Raw genomic sequence first — 18,843 nt, 5'->3', positions numbered from 1 at the left:
CATCACAGCTTGCTTTGCAAGGCTTACTCAATTGCAAAAATACAGAGCAAAGTCTCAATTTTCTCCATTGGCTGAGGCTCCTCCCTTGGGGAGGAAAGGGGGGGGAGCCAGAGCTTGTTTTTCCAGGCTCTCTCAATTACACAGCAGAGCTACTAAGCCAAACCTCTCTTCCTTCTATTAGCTCAGGCTCCTTCTCCTCCCAGTCCCATGGGGAAGGAAGGAAAGAGCTGGAGCTTCCTTTGTCCAGTTCCCTGGATCCCATGGGAGAAATACAAAGAAAGCACTTTCAGACCAAAGAGTGCTAAGGTTTTAAGCATGTTTTAAGTTAAAAAAAAACATTTAATTGTGTTTGCCTGCGTCCTTTATAAAGTTTATATCTCTGCTACCTAATCTTAAATAGGTACACCCATGGCCTGGCTCGACATGGCCCGGCCCAACCTGACATAGCCCAACCCAACAAGGTCTCATTTATGTCAGATCCAGCCCTCATAACAAATGAGTTCGACACCCCTGCCTTAAGGGGATCTCCGTATCTAGGAAAGATGCACACAGGTCGCCCTTGGAAGGACGGGGAAGGGTCTTCAACTGAGAACCAGGCTGAGCTGGGAACTTCATTACCACCCCAGTATTCCCTCCAGGTACAACCGGGGTGAGGGAGATTAATTTGCCTACCAGTGAAATAGTTTGAGCCAACCTTGGCTAAGGATTTAGGATCATTGATTTTTTTAAAAAATGCATCCTTGGAAAGGACCACTTGAGGCAGCTGCCTAGTAGCAGCCAGAATATCTGCTGAGTATGGTTGGCACCATCACAGGCAAAGTTTTATTTATTCTCTGCCCTGGCGGATTCCTGGAGAGTGGTGATTGGCGGTTGCAGGTCATTGATTCTATTGCTTTTGCTAAACTTGACACAAACAGCTTGCCAGATGTGGTGGCCAGAGATGTCAGTGGGCAGGACTTGCACACCGCAGGGACCCCTGGCATGATTCCGCACGTCTCCATGCATGGAGAAAATTACACCTTGTTCATGAGGAACAATAATCATGCTCAGCGCTTTCTGCTATTGCATCCCCAGTGGGTGAAATTAGAAATCGTGTCTCAAGCATGCCCATTTCTAGTACAACCGAGGGTAGACAGCATTTATATTTGTGGCAATCGAGGCATGAGGGCTTTGATTCTGTAGGAATATATGCACTGAGCTTCTGTTAGCCAAATTTGCTTTAAAGTGTTTTTTTCTTTTAAAGGGAGACATGTTCTCTTTCTTCCACCTGGGTTCCCATTTCCGTTGTGAAAAGCCGTGGTTGACTTGGAACAGCGTTTTAAGGAGGAATAAGAGAGACAAACGAGGTCCCTTCCAAACATCTGTAAGTTGTTTAGCCGCTGGACAATTTTGCATTCCCCAAAAAAGGCCAAGGAGCCTGTGATGCCCAGGCAGGCTTCTAGCCAGAAATTTTGTGGTGGTAAGAGAAGAGAAGGGGGTCATCAAAAGCCAATGGGAAACAGCAGGAGCCTGGATTCAAGAATGCCTATAATATGTTCAAGAAGTTTTCAGCACAATCCTTTGCTGAGTTACTCTGCCTAGGATTGCACAGTTCATTTGTTAACTCATTCTGAGTTTGAATAAAGTAATTTTAAAATGCTCTTAGATCCAGGTGGGCAGCCGTGTTGGTCTGAAGCAATAGAACAAAGCTGGAGTCTGGTAGCATCTTTAAGACCAACACAGTTCTATTCAGAATGTAACTTTTTCCTGTGCATGCACACTTCATCAGACAATGGAATGGGGTACAGTGAGCAGAGCTACCTATGGCTGGTGGGCGGTGTTTAAGGATGTAAAGTGGCGCAAAGCTAGAATCCAGTGGCAAAATAGTGAAATTAAGAAACTGAAACGACATTTGGTCTGGATAGCATTTGCGTGGGAAAACAACAAAGGCAGAATTGGAGCATGATGGTGAGAGTGTTACAAGGCAATAAATGCAGTCAGTTAATTGCTGTATTGCTCCTTTAGTCTGGTTTAAATTGAGAACATGTTTTTCTCAGAAGTGTTCCTGTCCACCTGCTTTACTTATTAACATGTAGCATATGCTATAAACATCATTTGCAGTTTGCCAACACAAAAAAAGAATACATTAGAATATAGTGGAAGATGGGTTTAGTATATGTGTCAGTCATCTCAGTTACTTTGCTCACAGGCCAGAGCAATGGAAAGCAAGATTTGCTTCCGGCAGCGGTACTGAAAAGCTCAGTAATCCCCAGTTTGGTGCTTGTGGGTGGCCCAGTGCCCAGTTCCTTTGTCCCAAAAGCAAAGAACCAATCCTAGCTTTCCTCTACCTTGCTAGAACAAGAGGTGCTTTGGAAGATCTGGGTTCAGGTTCCCAGGTCCCTCTGGGCAGTTGACTGGGGATGGGGGGAGGTGTTGAGCTTACCGGGTGCTGGGAGTTTCTTTGCACGTTTCAGCGCCGTGCCCATGTGACTTCCAGTGTGACCGAGAAATGACATAGGCACTTTGTGGCAACGCTCTGGATTTTGGGTGAAAACTCTATGGTAGAATTAGTTTCTACCATAGAGTTTTCGCCTCAAAAACCAGAGCCTCCCCCGACGTGTCTACATTACTTCCAGGTCATGTTGAAATCACATAGACGCATCACTGAAATGTTGGGTGTTCCTCCCTTGTTTGGAGAGCAATTCCCCCCCACCAGCCAGCTGATTAGCAGCTCAGAGGTGGACCCCTCCCCTCACCAGGAGGTCTGGCGTCCCTAAATTCTGGATAGGCATCACTTTTCTGGCTGCAAAGGGAGAAACCAGGGAACAGCTGCCTTCTTCATAGGAGAACACTTGGCTTAGAACCTTCTCCTGTTCTGTTATTGTCTCTAACTCCCATGGTCCTTGCATTTTGTGGGGCCATCTGAGGCCCCTGTGGCAGCTCTTTTGTGGGAGGCATCTGCCCGGTGCTCTTAGGATTCCAGAAGGGCCCACAAGCCCAACAAGGATTCTTGGGTCGGTCAGCTTTTTGCTTTTGTGGTTTTCCACATATCTCCACAAAGGTCAAGGCTAGAGATTTTCTTTTTAAATGGGAGAAGGTATGTGGTTGAGGAGAAACAGATCTAGACCAGTCCTCTTGCTACAGCTTCAGCCTAGGAAGACAGAAGAGGAGGATATCCTTCCATCACTATACAGGACCCCACTTTCTAACCACATTCATATTATATTTTCAAACCCCTTCCCCCAAAAAATCTATAGCTTAAGAAAAAAGAACTTCATATGCTCAATGGAACTTCAAGTTGTTAATTCGTTTAAGTCAGTGGAAAAGCATATTCATCTATGAAAAGTACGTACAAGCACTGCAGACTGAGCATTCTGGGTATGAATGTTTACCCAAGATCCAGCAAATGGATGCTCTTGTTGAGTTGCTGGTCCCCAGTAATAGATGATGACCCACATGAAGGCAGAATGAAGGTAAACTGCTCTCTTTACCTTTAATAGAGGCTTAGTGTGTGGAAATGGGCTGTGGAAGGTTTAATAACCAGGGTTTTGGGGGGTTGTTTGGGGTTTTTTTAGCAGGAACACACAGGAACGCAGTTCAACTGGCTTGGTGTCAGAGGTGTGGCCTAAAATGCAAATGAGTTCCTGCTGAGCTTTTCCTACAAAAAGCTCTGTGTGAAACAATGATGATGTCAGGCTTTTTTGTGAAGAACTTTTGCGTGAAGAACAACCAGGCATCACCTCAAATGTGCGCAAAGACAGGGAGGCTGGGCAGTAAGCGGGGAACCCCCTTTTTGAGCCTTTGAATTCTGACACAGAGTGGAGGGTGCAACCACAAAATGGCTGCCACAGTAGGTGGAGTCAACGATAAAAAGGTGCTGCTGGGGGGGGGGCACACCCACAGAGGAAGCCCAAAGTGCAGAGGAGAAGATGGATAGTTTTTAAATATATGCTGGGAAAGAGAAACGAGAATGAAAGCAACTCTGTGAGGGCTACTGCTGCCGCCAGTACAACATGAGTTTAATCTGTATAGCTAATCTGCTGAGCAAGATCCCACACCTGACTGTATGCTCTAGTTACTAAATCCTCAACTGTGTCATGCGCTGCCTTTTTTTGTTTTGCTAGTGTCCACGTGTTGAGAGCAAGGGCTTAGCAGAGCCTCCTGCCTCTGTGTGCCAGCATGCTGAGAAGCACAGCAAGACAGAGTGACAAGAGATCGTGAGGATTGCTTTTTAGTGCAGGCCGGATGTTTTATTTTCTCTCTGGCCTGTTGAAGGGTGGCTTGATTTCTCCAGCAGGCCATGGAAATACGACAGAGAATGGTTCTGGAATGACCACATTTTATTTGTTTTAATTATTTAATTTGGCTAAACTCGATTCATATATATTTTACTTATTTTATATATTTTAGCTCCCTATGTACTTTATAATCTAGGATTTTATATTATTTATATTGCTATTTTACCGCTAAATCTGTTTTATGCCAACAAAGGCTTGCTATTGCTATTTTCTCTGTTTTTAAAACCAAAACCAGTTTTCCAGACTGCCAGTTTCCGTGAAGAAAATAAAACACTCAGGAAGGAGGGAGGGGGAAGGGCTGCCTAACCCTTCCCCCTCTCTCTCCTGGCTCTCTTTCATGTCCTAGGATTGCCAACACTTGGATAGAAAATTCTTGGAGATTAGGGGATGGAGTTTAGCGATGGTGGAGGGGGGGGGACTTCAGTGGGGTAAAATGCCCTGGAGTTCACCCTCCAAAGCAGCCATTTGCCCCAGGGGAACTCGATAGTCTGGAGATCCGTTGGGATTCCAGGAGATCTCCAGACCCAAACTGGAGGTTGGCAAACCAGCTTTTGTCTTTAGGGTTGCCAGGTCCTCCCTGGCTCTGGGCGGGGGATGATCCTCATGTACGCTTTGTGTATGCGGCGCAATGACATCACCCAGAAGTGACCTCATTGCGTCGGGGACACTAGCAATTTAGGTAAAAACTCTGGGCACTATAGAATTTTTACTCAAGTTGCTAGAGTATCCCCCATGCAATGTGCCCAGTGCATTGATGTCAGTTCTGGGTGATGTCATTGCACCAGGCACTTCACACATGATGGAGCTCTTTGGGGGCAGGGATCCCCCCCAGGGGCCAGCTACCTGTTGGATGGCTGGGGGGCCCCAAACCAGGGGAAACCCCGTCCCCAGCAGGAGGCTTGGGAACCCTACTTGTCTTCAGCCACATTTTGCCCCATGGAAAGGGGGAATAAAGACACATGAGGGGGAAGGGATTATTTAATGCTTTCCTTCTAGACAATTTTCTGCTTGAAAATAGCTGCTTTTCTTCCTGAGAGAAACCACGGGACAAGGTAGGGAGCACGTTCAGAGCTGATAAATGGCTGAGTGGGAAATCCCAAATCTCTAGGTATGCCCCTTCGCTTACCCTGAAGCCACCTGCACCTTATTTACATGATAAAGGGAAGCCCACAAGAAAACAATGGAGTTACATGTTAAGCCAGCTTGGCATGACATTTCGAACTAGAGCTTTAATCCTGGTTTAACTCTGTCCCCAAACTGACTTTCTGCACTAGAATCAGAGAATCAGAGAAACCAACTTTATGACTCTATGATTCTATGGCTTTAGTGTAGAAAGTCAGTTTGGGGACAGAGTGAAACCAGGATTAAAGCTCTAGTACGAAATTGCAGTTTGGTGTGGTTAAGAGTGCTGGAGAACTGGGTTTGATTCCCCACTCCTCCTCCACATGCAGCCAGCTGGGTGACTCTGGGTCAGTCACAGTACTCTCAGAGCTGTTTTGCTCAAGAGCAGTTCTTGAAAGAGCTCTCTCAGCTGCACCTCTCTCATAGGGTGTCTGTTGTGGGGAGAGGAAAGAAAGGAGATTGTAAACTACTCTTGAGTGAAAGGCAGGGTATAAATCCAACGTCCTCCTCCTCTTTTGTATTCTGTGTTAAAGCAAAATGTGATTAGGGATCAAGTGTCTGTGCTTGAATCTGGGCACTGGCACAACCTGCGGAGATGTGACCTTGCCAGCTTCCCTTCTTTGTGTCTTCAGATGGTCCCTCCGGGCAGGGTTAGTATCCGTGTCTACTGTTGACAGTATGCATTGCCCTTTGCACAGTGGAAAGGCAGGCTGCGTGTGTTGGTGCGGTGGTATGAGTGAGCATCATATTACAGGCAGCCACAGGTAGCTTTTCTTTGCTTTCCCTTTCATCCAAAAGCCGCTTTACAGGTTGCAAACGTCAGAGCAACAGGAAAGAGGGAGGGCTGCTTAACCCTTATCCTTCTGGGTGGTTTTTCTGCTCAGGATTTCCTTGCCTGCAGCAGCCCTTTGGCACATCAGTGGTTGAAGAAGTAGGCTGCATCTGCAAGGAGGGGGAAAGAAACTTCCCCCCTTCTGCTTTAGTATCAACAGCAGTAGGCTGGTGGGAAGGAATGCAGAAGGACAGGGTCTCCTCTTCTTAGCTCAGCTATTGCTGCTCCCCCCCACTTTTCCTCCATTGCATGCAATTCAAGAAATATCTGGGGGCTTTGGGGGTGGAGCCAGGAGACTTTGGGGGTGGAGCCAGGAACAAGGTAGTGACAAGTATAACTGGATTCCAAAAGGAATTCTGGCCATCACATTTAAAGGGACCACACACCTTTTAAATGCCTTCCCTTCATTGGAAGTAATGAATGAAAGGGGCACCTACTTTTGGGGCTCATAGAATTGGACCCCCTGGTCCAGTCTTTTTGAAACTTGGGGAGTGTTTTGAGGAGAGGCACTGGACACTATGCTGCAAATGTGGTGCATCTACCTCAAAAAACAGCTCCCCCAGAGCTCCAGATACCCTCGGATAAATTCTCCATTATACCCTAAGATAGGGTGTCAAACATATGGCCCGCAGGCTGGATCAGGCCCGCAGAGGGCTTCAATCAGGCCCTCCAGCAGCTGGCTGTCCTCTGCTTCATTTTCCCTTGCCTGCTTTTTTGCGTTTCTTCCCAGATAAGCCAGAGCAGCAAAGCAGCCTTTCCCTCTCTCTCCTCCCTTTTCCCATGAGGAGGGAGGAGCAGTCTCAGCCAATGAGGGAACTTGGCTTTATAGCTCTGCTGGGTGATTAAGTTTGCCAGGCTCAATTAATCACCCAGCAGAGCTACTGAGACAAGCCTCTCTTCCTTCTAATGAATGGCTGAGGCTCCTCCCCCTCCTCATGCCCAGGGAAGGAAAGAAAGAACCAGAGCTTCCTTTGCCAGTCCCCACCATCAGGAGAGCTGCAAAGAGTGCTTTTAAGACTAGCAACATTTTAGTGAAGGTATGAACATTTTGCCTTGCTACAGAGAGAGAGAGAGTTTTGTTGGGCTTGTTATGGTTGTAACTGGGTTTCCGTCCTCTTTTTCACTGTATTCATGCCCTCCAGTCTTTCTCAATAGGAAAGCATGTGAACTATTTAGAAGAGAAATATCAGCATGAGGCTGAGAGTGTGTTCCACCCCAGGGCTACCCAGCAAATTTTCCTTAATTTTTCTTTCACATTTTCCTTTGATTGGGGGTCTTGAATTTAGACTTCCCAAGCAGTAGCCTGACACTAACCACTGTTCATGGCTGTCTCTCTGTTCTTGTAGCTGTTTTTTGGGGGGGAAGTTGTATTTTTTTTTTTTAGTTGTAGTCATTTTTCTGGGGAAAATGATAGTTTTGTAGACAAGCGCATACCCCTCAGTCTGTGCCATGGTGCCTTCACATGTTCTTGATTAGTATGTGAAACATCTTCTGTACAAAAGTTCACAATGCTCAACTGCTTCATGTTCCTCTGAGTCTTAGGCTCAAAGCATTGACCATGAGATGTCTGTAACGAATCAGAAGTAGATTTGCAACTTACAGATGTGCACACCTGAACAGCACATATTCAGGACTGGTACGGAACAGACATTGTCTGCAGTTTTTGATGCAATAATTCATAGCAAGAGGTGGCATTTATCAGAGATTGTAAAACAAAATATTGCAAGCATATTAATATTTTAAGCATGTTTTATTTTAAGTAAAAAAATCTTTAATTGTGTGTCTGTGCCCTTTATAAAGCTTTTATATCCGCTACCTGGCATTACATTTTATGATACACGTGGCCCGGCCCGCCAAGGTCTCATTTATGTCAAATCCAGCTCTCATAACAAATGAGTTTGACACCCCTGCCGTAGGGGAATCAGTCTCCATAGGGAATAATGGAGTGCCCAGCAGACATTTCCCCTCCCACTTTCTGATGACCCTGAAGTGGGGGGAGGGCCTCCAAACTGTCCCTACCTGGGGATTGGCAATCCTAGGTTTATGGAATGCAAGATGGTGTTGGATGAGGGTGCAGGCAGGGGTGTGACAGTGCCTGAAAGCTATGCAAATCAGATGTGTCTGCTCTGTTGTTGACAGCAAACACTAATTCCAAATGCAGAAGATGCTTTCTCTTGTTTGCAGAGGACACAAAGGGATGTGGTGTGTGTGACTGCCCCTTCCCCAATTATGCCCTGCAGTGGCATTTTGCCTATTATGCTGGCAGCCTACTGGCCAAAGTGCTGAAGCTGTCCCTGAACCAGGCCTCACCAATTCTCCAGAATCAGGCCACCACAAGCAGGCCGTCCAAAACAGAAGGCCCAAGAAAGCTGCGGTGCCACCCACTTGCATCTGCCTGGTTCCAACCCCACTCCTAGAAGAAGAAGACCACAGATTTATACCCGGCCCTTCTATCTGAATCAGAGTCTCAGAGCAGCTTACAATCTCCTTTATCTTCCTCCCCCACAACAGACACCCTGTAAGGTGAGTGAGGCTGAGAGAGCTCTTACAGCAGCTGCCCTTTCAAGGACAACTCCTGTGAGAGCTATGGCTGACCCAAGGCCACTCCAGTAGCTGCAAGTGGAGGAGTGGGGAATCAAACCTGGTTCTCCCAGATAAGAGTCCGCACACTTAACCACTACACCAAACTCTCACACTAAGCTGGAATATATATATATATATACACATGTGTGTGTGTGTATACACGCACACACACATATAGTATGTGTATATATATAGCAAGAGGTGACATTTATCAGAGATTGTAAAACAAAATATTGCAAGCAAGTTTTATTTTAAGTAAAAACATCTTTAATTTTGTGTCTGTGCCCTTTATAAAGTTTATATATCCGCTACCTGGCATTACATTTTATGATACACATGGCCCACATTTTATGATACACATGTTGTTTTCTCCTCCATTTTATCCTCACAACACCCCTGAGACTGAGGTAAGTTAGACTGAGAGTGCATGACTGGCCCAAGGTCCCCCATATATATGTGTGTGTGTGTGTATGTGTGTGTATATGCCAGCTTAGTGTGAGAGTTTGGTGTGGTGGTTAAGTGCATGGACTCTTATCTGGGAGAACTGGGTTTGATTCCCCGCTTCTCCACTTGCAGCTCCTGGAATGGCCTTGGGTCAGCCATCCAGTATGTATATTTATACATATACACACACAGCGCTTAACTCCATTGTTTTTCCCTGGGCTTCCCTTTATCATGTAAATAAGGTGCAGGTGGCTTCAGGGTAGAAGGGAGGAGGATGCAAATCATGAGGGGGTCTGAGACTTTAGGGGTTATAAAACCAGCAAGGGGGAAGGTAAAGGCAGCAGCAGGATTGCCTTCCCCTCCTGCTGGGATTTTCCAATTCAAATTGTACCAGCAGCATCAAGCTGAGCTAGGTATGTTTGAAGGCAGGCCTGCATATGATTGTGTACAGGGGCTTTTTTGTAGAAAAAAGCCCAGCAGGAACTCATTTGCATATGAGTCCACACACCCCTGATGTCACCATTGTTCCACTGTGTATGAGGGGCATATAAAGAGGTATGTTTGAATTTCCTTAGTGTGAGCTGAATTTCACTTTGGCATTAAAGAACTTAATTCCTAGCATTGTCTCTTCTTCCTTCACTACCGGGGAAAAGTCCTGTTGGATTCAGGTTTGGTCTCTGTCTCTCTCTCTCTTCCCCCCCTCCCCACAATGGGGACCCAAAGCATCTTATGTTGTTCTCCTCTCCTCCATTTTATCCTCACAACACCCCTGTGAGGTAGGTTAGACTGAGAGTGCATGACTGGCCCAAGGTCCCCCAGCAAGCATCCGTGGCACTGTGGGGAATCAAACTTGGCTTTCCCAGATCCTAGCCCAACACTTTAACTACTACATCACACTGGCCCTTCCATAATTGCGCCATCAAAAATGTTCAGAATCAAAAATATGGGTGAAAAGTTGTGTGTAATTTGGCTTAGAGCCTCAGTCACTCTTTGCAGGAATACGGCTTCCTTGGCCTGGAAATTATTTGTGCCAAAGCCAGAAGTTTAAATGGCATTGGCCGGTGATGTGTACAACAGAAAGTCTGCTAGTCAGATCCAGATGAGTAGCCATGAATTCCTTAAGGAGAATTCCTTGGAGAAAGGTGGGACACAAATGTATTCGGTGGATCTCTCCAGCCTCTTTGACGGCTTTGTGTTTATTCGCACTCTGCCACTTCAACTCTTACCAACTCATGAAGGTGACTTACCATGCAGAATCGCATCCACCGACTGCTTAGAATAGCACAGTAGAATGCCTCTATATTTGGGCATGACCAATGGCTTGTTTACCCATTTCATCATTACTAATTGATTTTTGTTTTACAGGTACTGGCAGCAAGATAATAAGGAGATATTTTAAGATGCAGGAAGACAAATTATAAAGCATTAAGTCTGAAATCAGATTAAAGACTCTCCCCTCCATTATCCCCCCCCCCAATTTTCATTCATCCAGATGTGTTAACCATAACTTTCTCTCTCCCATCACCTGATTCTGAATAAAGTCCTTTGTGGATTGCTTCATTGCAAACAAGGGCCAGTTCTCTGAAAATTGGCAAGCTATTTAACAATCAGACCAAACAAAGGCACTTCCCCCCATGTCATTGGAAGCGATTAAAGAATAAATGTACAATGTTTAGTGTTTTTCCCCCTCCCAAGGTCGGTACTAAATGGGTAGCTACGTGGAGGCCAGCAAGTTAATTTTAAATAGGGGTTGCATCATTTCATAGGTGGCTTTTAAACCAAAATAATTTGGTTCTGGAAAGGAGCCTAATATGGCCTAATATGCAAATAAATTCCTGATGGGCTTTTTCTACAAAACTTTGTGTGAAACAATGGTGACACCAGGGGGCATGGTCTAGTATGCAAATGAGTCCCTGCTGGGCCATTTCTTCAAAAAATAGCCCTGCGCACAGGCAGGGCTTTTTTTTTTTTAAAGCAAGAATTCCTTTGCATACTTGGCCACACACCCCTGATATAGCCAATCCTCCTGGAGCTTACAGTAGGCTCAGTACTAAGAGCCCTGTAAGCTCTTGGAGGATTAGCTACATCAGGGTGTGTGGCCTAATATTCAAGGGAGTTCCTGCTACAAAAAAAGCCCTGCACACAGGAAATAACCTATTATCAAGTCCAATCCTATGCAGAGTCAATCCAAACACCATGGAAATTGCTGAGCACCCAGTTCGGGCTTGTCAGTTCTGACAATGCGTGTGTGTGCCCATGGAGCTGAAATAAAGATCTTGAACTCTACTTGTCTTTTCCTTGGCTCTGGGTCTGACACCTTCCTGCCCTCCCTCTCAACGGGGACAACAGAAAACAACTCTGCGCCATCTACATGATAGCCCTTCTGTCTTCACTCATATTAATTCCATAGTGTCAGCTGTGCACTTCTCTGCAGCGCAAACATTAAGTGGATCCAAGACTGAGGCCGACCATGATATGAAGCATGAGCACTTTCCAATGCAATTAAAGGGCTTTGAGTCACTCACAGCCTTTACTGGCAAACAGGATTTGGGATGCCAAGTGGGCTAAGCCAGGCTTTGACAAATATTTCTTGACTTTTAGGTAGGAGCCAGCCACAAAATTTAAATGCCAGGCCCATTTTCCATCCTTGAAAGAGTTTGCATAAATTACTTTTTTTTCCTAATTAAGGTCGCCATCTTTTCTAATTATGATTTTCTAATTAAGATGGGGCCTGAAGAGCCCCTGGAATTGCTTCTGATCTTCAGATGGTAAAGATCAGTTTCCCTGGAGAAAACGGAAGCTTTGCAAAGTGGTCTCTGTGGCATTATACATCGCTGAAGTCCCTCCCCCAGCCCTGCCCTTCTCAGGCTCCTCCCCCCAAAATCTCCAGCCATTTCCTGACTTGGAGTTGGCAGTTTATAAAATGTTTGCTACTCAGAAACCTAATCCTAGCCTTTTCGCAGTTTCTCATAACTATATTAAATCCTATGACAGAAGTTGTCTGTAAATAAATATAGGGGCCCCACTGATGGACCTCCTGATGGCACCTGGTTGTTTTTGGCCACTGTGTGACACAGAGGGTGTTTTCGCACTTAGTGTTTGCTCCCCTTATTCCACGGCGCAATTATGTCCGGCTCATTTTCCTCGTTTTCGCACATGGACTCATTTGCGGAGTCGCTTTCCATGAAGCCCCGGCTCAAATCGTTTTCCCACTGGCATCGACTTGAGTTCGATGCCCTGTCAATCATTTTTTTTTAAGCGCAAGTCTGGTTGCGTAAGGACGTAATAACGTAATATCGAGCAGTCAGAGCTGTTCCTTCCCCTTCTTTTCGTGCACAAACCGCATCACGTGTGCTGCTTCTGCTCATGGATTGGCTGTAGCTGTAGGATCCTCCACAGCCCTTTATGTATTAACAGAAGCATTCACAGTGGAATCCTAGCACTAGATTCCCCCCCCCCAAAATTCCGAAGTTGCGAAATATCGCAATAACGAAGAGAGAGAAATCGAGGGGTGTGTGTGTGTGGCAGCTTCTTCCTTTCCCAGCCTCGCTCCCTCCCGGGTGGCGAAGCTGGGATTTCCTCTGCGCTCTTTCCCCTCCCTGGCTGGCGCTTGCAACGGGGACCTGACTGATTCCTGCCGCCAGAGCTCCCCCCCCGCCCCATTCTCTCCTTCCCCTTCTGTGGCGCGTGTGAAGAGCGAGCTCGCGTCTATTTTCTAACCGAGCGGAATATAGCCAGGGAGAAGAATGCAGGACTCCAACTTCCCATTTTATACATGGTGATTTTGTGCAGGTCGAGAAATCCTGGTGGCACAGCTGAGGGAGGCATTGCCTTTTTAAAACACACACATATGAACGCTTTGGCCCGCGCCGGCACTAGATTTCTCCCCCCCCCAAACAATGTATAATGTAGTTGCGAGATAACGCAACAGCGAAATAACGCAGGAGGGGGTGTTTTTTTTGTTAATTTCAAAATATCGCTATTACGCAAGAAATATGAAGTTTAAAAAAAAAAAATGGCCGTGCGGGCACTTTTGGGAAGCGCCGCGAATGGCTGATGATTGGCCAAGGGGGTGGATGGGGTGGGAGGACGGAAAGGGAGAGGGTGACGCCCACAAAGCAGTCGATCCGGCGTGGATGGATTTCCCACAGCAAACTCCGAGGAGTGGATCCGGTGTGGATCCGGAGGTTTTCAAAAACTCTGGAAGGATGTTGAAAAACATACTCCGGCGTGAAACCCCTGAAGCGCTGGAGCAAACCGCAGCGCCGGAGCAACAGGTGGGAAAACCAGGAAAAGATCCGGAGGTAAATGGGGTGCTACGCCGGAGTAAACGCTAGTGTGAAAACGCTCAGAGTGTTGGACTGGAGGGGCTATTGGCCTGATCCAACGTGGCTTCACTAATGTTCTTATGTCGGGGGCAGTGATGCTCTGTCTTCTTGGTGTTTGTGGGGGCCACAGCGGGAGGACTTCTGAAGTTCTAGCCCCGCTGGTGGACTTTCTGATGACACCTGGTTTCTGGCCATTGTGTGATACAGAGTGTTGGGCTGGATGGCCCATTGGTCTGATTCAACATGTCTTCTCTTATGCTCTTATGTTCTTAGGGGTAACTCTGGCTGTCATCACCCAAAGAAGAAGTTGACCTCTAACTTGAACCTGTTTTATTCCGAATTTTTCATAATTCTGTTGTTGCTTTCACAAGCTCCGTTTAATTGGATTTTGGAGCCATTAGAGAAGGCAACTGGTTAAGAAATGAATTTTGTCCGCCACCAATGAATGGTGTAAAAATAAGTTTACAGATGAACAAGCAATGGCAAGAATTTCAAGCACGTATATTTTTAGATCATAAAGCAAAACATTCTGATGCGAAATGATAAATAAACTTTGGGTTGCATCCAGCCAGGGGTTTTTTTTGCTCGATATTGGCTCATTCCTGCCCTCCTTATAGCTCGCACTTCACATGGCTTTTGTCCATACCAGTGACCACCAATATAGCCCTCTTGGTGGTTAAAGGGAACCCTTTCTTCCTTTTCTTACCGGTGGGAAAATGGATTGATTCTAGCCCTTCATATTTCCACTGAGTATTGCTAAAAGATGCTACAATAGAATCACTGTATACTCAGTGCTGCAATGAGATTTTTAAGTGCCATGGTGATCTGGCACCTGGGATTTGTTGAGCCCCTGCACTGGGCTATGCTTTATTGTGGTAGTGGTGTTTTCTTCTTCTTTTGTTGCAGTTAGGATATGTCAATCTTCATTCAAGGTTGCGGCTTCCTATGTGACAAAATCAGTAGCCGTAAAGAGGGGAAAAAGACAAACGCACAAAGAGGCAATTCTCTTACAAAATGCAGCTATGAAGACTTCCTGAAGCACATCTAGTGGTGGGAGAATATGATGGGAATGAGTCTAGGCATGCTGCATATACAGGTGTCTGAGAACTAACATCAGGGCAGAAGCTTGCAAAGGTCGGGAGTTAAATTGCTTGATCTAAAACTTCAGTGAATGCGACTCTTCTGTTTCCCTTGTTTTAAACAACAATATCGCAGCGCATTTGCAGTAACTGAATCATTAACCAACTTAAACAGAATGGTTTCCTGTGTTGAAAGCCCACCTAAAAGGGAACACAGATGCAAGCCTTTTAGAGATTTGGAGATGCTCGGGCTGCTTTCAGTCCAAATGAAGCTTTTCCTGTTGTGGAACAAGATCTAAAAATAATCTCATTCCGCAGCTTTTCAGAATGTCAGTGGCTTTCAGAGAAGAACAAAGTAGGAGTCCAGTAGCATCTTTACCAACAAAATGTTATTCAGACTGCAAGCTTTTGTATACATGCACACTTCATCAGACAATGAAATGGGGCACAGTGAGCAGAGTTTCATATAGCTGGTGGGCAGTAGTTAAACATGCCAAGTATTGCCAAATTAGAATCTATGCCAAATTAGTACAATTAACAAATTGAAAGAACAACCAGTTTGGTTTAGATACCATTTAATCCCTGCCCACCAGCTATAAGTAACTGTGCTCACTGTACCCCATTTCATTGTCTGATGAAATGTGCATGCACACGAAAACTTACATTCTGAATAAAATGTTGTTGGTCTTAAAGGTGGTACTGGACTCCTACTTTGTTCTATTGCTTCAAACCAACATGGCTGTTCATCTGGATCTAGCTTTCAGAGTAGGTTAGGCAGATTCAGAGTGAATAGTCTGTCAATGGCTACTTTCCATCACTAAGGGCAACATTGGGGGATACCTTCGCTTCTATACCCTGTTTGTTGGTCCCTCAGGGAAACTAGTTGGCCACTATGTGAGATGGGATGCTGGGCTAGATGTTCTTACATGTTTGACTTTGAATTGAGCACACCAAGCCAGAAGAGAATGGTGCTGATCGTTTAGGGCATCTGACATCACCAGTACTTCCAGATCTCCCTGGAATAAGGTGTGGACTATACCAGCTGTTTTTGGTATGTTCCAGTTTACTTCCTCTTAAAAAGAACTAGGAGGAGCCCCGTGGTGCAGAGTATAAACTGCAGTACTGCAATCCAAGCTCTGCTCACAACCTGAGTTCGATCCCCGGTGGAAGCTGGGTTCAGGTAGTCGGCTCTAGGTTGACTCAGCCTTCCATCCTTCTGAGGTTGGTAAAATGAGTACCCAGCTTGCTGGGGGTAAAGTGTAGATGACTGGGGAAGGCAATGGCAAACCACCCAGTAAAAAGTCTGCCGTGAAAACGTCATGATGCGACGTCACCCTGGAGTCAGAAATAACTGGTGTTTGCACAGGGGGAGTGCCTTTATCTTTTAAAAGAACTAGAGACAGATATTTCTTCAAGCAGTCCAAACCTGATGTGAATCCCATCATTATAGAGCTGAGAATGTGGTGGCTGATGGTGGATGGAGACTTGTTAGGGCCCCAGGACCTGAAGGGATACCTGCTCGTACAACTCCCTTGTCACCTCAGCTCCTCAGCAAAGGCTGTTCTCTGAAGGTGCGGTCACGCACATTAAAAACGGGTGTGTAGCCCTCTAATTTTAACCACAGAATATTGATTCAATGCAGGGCCGATCAGATGAGCATCCAAGAATTAGACTGTTGTTGAACAATCAGGCACTGAATGCTATCACACTCTTTTCTTGGAGCATGCACACAATCGATCAAACAGATCAAAAGTCATCACGCTCTCATTCAGTTGCTAAGCAATCGGACAGTGATTCCTGCTGCGGGGTTTTCATTGAACATGTTCCCAGCCATTGGGAGGTGGAAAATCAAATGTAGCTTCAGAGATGAGATGGTGGGGGGGGGGGGAGTTCTGGGAATTAACATTGCCGATTCAAACTAAGGGAATGTCAGGAACTATTCCACATTGAAAAAAGATTCCCCCCCACACACCGTTTTCCCATGGATCCTGTATTGATCAGAGAAGCAGCAACCTCACCTCAGATTCCTGATGATCTGGTCATGCGCATGTCTGCTTGGGCTTTTTTTTTTTAAAGGTGGGAGGAGCAGATGGTAGGCCAGCCCCGTAGCCAGGATTTGAAGAATTGGGGGGCCGTGATTTTTTTCAGGGGGCACATAGTGGCCCCAACCTCCATGGCCTTCTCTCCTACCACCGCTGAGGAGGAAAGCTGTCAGCTCGCTGCCATACAGCCTCCCCCCTCCCCACAGCTGCCCCAAGGTGATTCCTTTCCGCCCCTCTTCCAGCAGCTCTGGTGGGGAGCCACTCAGAAGTTTACACACAGGCCGCACAGTCTCCTGCCCTTACCTGTAGCATGATCAAGCTAGGCAAGCCCGGCGGGACAAGGGGGGGTGGAAGGCACCACCAAGTTGCAACTGACTTTTGGGGCTACAAGACCTCCAATTTGCATTTCTTCCTGTCGGAAGGCGAGCCGAGGCTGCTCAAGCGCAGCTCCCACCCTTGCTCAAATGGCCAGCGAGACCAGGCCAGAAAACCCCTGCAGGCGAACATCACCTCTCCACTGATCCCCAGCCCCGGACTGCAGCCGGGACCTCCACTTGTGTGCGCCAGCCTACCTTACCCTGCCCTGTCTGCAATGGAGCCATCCACCCCCTACCCCCGCCACCCCACTTGAGGGCCAGAACGGCCCCTTCTTGCAGGCGCACTCTAGCCCAACATCAGCCCAACGTGGAGCTTAACTTTCAGTCCTGGGTGCTGAAAGTGTCCCGTTGTTTCTGCTTGCTGAGAGGTCAGAGAATTCTTCCAACCCTAAGCAAGCAGAAGGAACTGTGTATGAGCATGTCCCCTAAGCAAGCAGAAGCAATGTGTATGATGAGGGCAGAATGGAGAAGGATGCAGCCAAGGCACTGGAGGCTGATTTGGGGCCCCAAGTTAGGGGGCCCTGCCTAGCAGCCAGGGGGCTGTGCCCCCCACAGGCCACCTCGTAGCTACGGGCCGGTGGTAGGCGTCAAACATCCCAAGGGGCAGTATTGTGCATGAGTTGTCCAAATAGGAATAACCCGAATGTGTGCCGCCTCTGGGGAAAACGGCCAGACTTTCTCCAGGGTCAAATAATGCCAACATCAACTTGGGGCAAGTCAGGATGCCAATGAGTTGCTTTCGAGGGACAGATGTAGTTGTCTGGTCATGCTCGTAAAATCCGAACGGGAACCATGGGTAAGACGGGACGAAAGAAGTGTGTGACCACACCACTAGTGTCACCACATTCTGAGGTTCAAAGGGTGGTTCCAGAGAGTGGAACTTCTCAGAGATACTCAGTAGAATTCCTTGCTTGAATAAATCTGCTGGGCTCTCTGCCTGGCTGCTGTAGGTTGGCTAGTACTGGAAAGAGAATGACAGCAGGTCTAGACAATACATGACAAAGCATTAGGGCACTGTGGGTTTCCCTGCCTCTGCCGGTGCATGAGAGCATTTCCACTGCGTCCTTGACATTTGAGTCTTGCTTATACTTTCAGACTTCAAATTGTCACTGGGTTACGGGACAGGATATTTCTCATGTTAGACTGTCTGGAGATGCAAGGGATAGGGGTTGACCTTCCCTTGTGGACTTTGTTCAAGCTTGCTGCTGCCTGTGTCATTCGGGTGTGTCTTATTAGCTGCTCACAATGGAATCTGATGCTTGTGACATCTAGAGGTACAGGTGGGCCCATGAGAACAAGCAGCTTTTACCAGCTCAGGTATCCTAAAAAAATCTTACTGGAAGTCAGCTTTTTTTACAGTAGGGGAAAGTGTTTACATATGTCACCAAAGCTGATTGATTTTTATGCACACTTTTTAATATTTATAGTTTGATTAAGAATTCTAGGGTTTAATATAATATTCTTTTTGGGGGAACCGGTTGATATTTTCATATGCAATGTTTTTCTTCTTTTTCTAACCTCTTTGGTTACCTGATTTGTTTGGGGTTAAAATTTGTCCTCCCCTCCCCCTTCTGTTTGTTTTTGCTGTCTGGAGATCAGTTGTCATTCCAGGGAATCTCTAGGCCCCACCTGGAGATTGGGACATCTAGTCACTGTCAGCAAGAGGCTCGGTGAAAGGACTTCAGTTATAACCTAGAGTTGCCAGTTCTGTGCTGGAAAATACCACCCATAATTGCTCCCTTCCACACTTACATGGTAT

The sequence above is a fragment of the Heteronotia binoei genome, chromosome 4 (genome assembly GCF_032191835.1).
Source record: "Heteronotia binoei isolate CCM8104 ecotype False Entrance Well chromosome 4, APGP_CSIRO_Hbin_v1, whole genome shotgun sequence".
Classification (NCBI taxonomy): Eukaryota; Metazoa; Chordata; class Lepidosauria; order Squamata; family Gekkonidae; genus Heteronotia; species Heteronotia binoei.
This window is presented reverse-complemented; position numbering follows the sequence as displayed.